Source organism: Cystoisospora suis (genome assembly GCF_002600585.1).
Source record: "Cystoisospora suis strain Wien I chromosome Unknown contig_8309, whole genome shotgun sequence".
Taxonomy (NCBI): Eukaryota; Apicomplexa; class Conoidasida; order Eucoccidiorida; family Sarcocystidae; genus Cystoisospora; species Cystoisospora suis.
Genome location: NW_027161090.1, coordinates 1 through 1,218, shown reverse-complemented (window position 1 = coordinate 1,218; position 1,218 = coordinate 1).

The window sequence follows — 1,218 nt, the reverse complement described above, 5'->3', positions numbered from 1 at the left end:
TAACCTACAGAGCTACATATATTGAGGTCTCGAGAACTGAGAAAGACTATGTCTTATCTGCGGTAGGCTTACCGTATGGTCCACCTTTCCTTGTGCTTGAGTACGCGAAGGAACGTCTGTCATCCCTGGTCGCACCTCGCTATACTGTGTGTACGTGCATATACCTATAGGCCCTTTGTATATCTACAGTGGCTCTTTCCCCTTATCCACGCGGAGGTATGACTACACATCTATATATAGATATAGATATGAGCGCGTTGAGAGAAGAACGCGTATCTATGTATCCATATACAGAGATGCGTGTGTGTATTGTACGTGGCGAATAGATGTATATGTGTAGCTTCTTTCGCAGTAGTAGGTTGCTCTCCTGTTCTCTTGTTTGGGCATCTCGTTCATTCCTCTCCATCGATGCGAGTCCTTCATTCTCAGGTGGAACCATGGAGGTCATACAGTTTATTTAACAGGCTCTTTCACGGATTGGAGTATGGAGAATAAACTCCGCTTGAATCGAAGCGGACATGAGTTTTCTTATATACAGAATCTCCCTCGAGGAGTTCACTACTACAAATTCATAGGTATATACACCAACTCTCTCTTCTATCATTCACTGGCTTATATTCTATCGGAGAGCACACAAACGCACTTCATTCTTCTCCCTTCTCTGGCTGAGTATCTACGCCCCTCCCTAGTGTATGTAGAGATCCTTGCGCGTACAGGTGTATATCTATTTGTATACATGTATCTATGCAACGATTCCTGTATATCTACATATATATGTTTATACACAGATATATATGTATAATATACATGTGTATATATATATATATATCTTTGTTCCTGGGTGTAGGAGTGACAGGAGGAGCGCATATATATGGATAGGTCGGGGTATTATATCTGTATGGACGGAGAGTTATTTGGAGTGCGAGATGCTAGGGAGAATATATATTTGTTAGTCTGTATATGTTTCGTAGATAGGACATGTAAGTATGTATATATATGCATACCTGGTAGCGACGTGCATCGGGTGTGGAGGAAGAAGAAGATTCGCTGGAAAAAGTTGTATTCTCTCGACAGACAGAAAAGAGATGAGCTTGCGACTTAGCTCCTGTGTGCATGCTGTCTTTTATACAAGCAGTTCGATACGATCATCTCCTCCGTGTGGTTCTCCCACTACGATAGTCTACGAATCACTCGTATTGGATCTATCTATCTTTAATC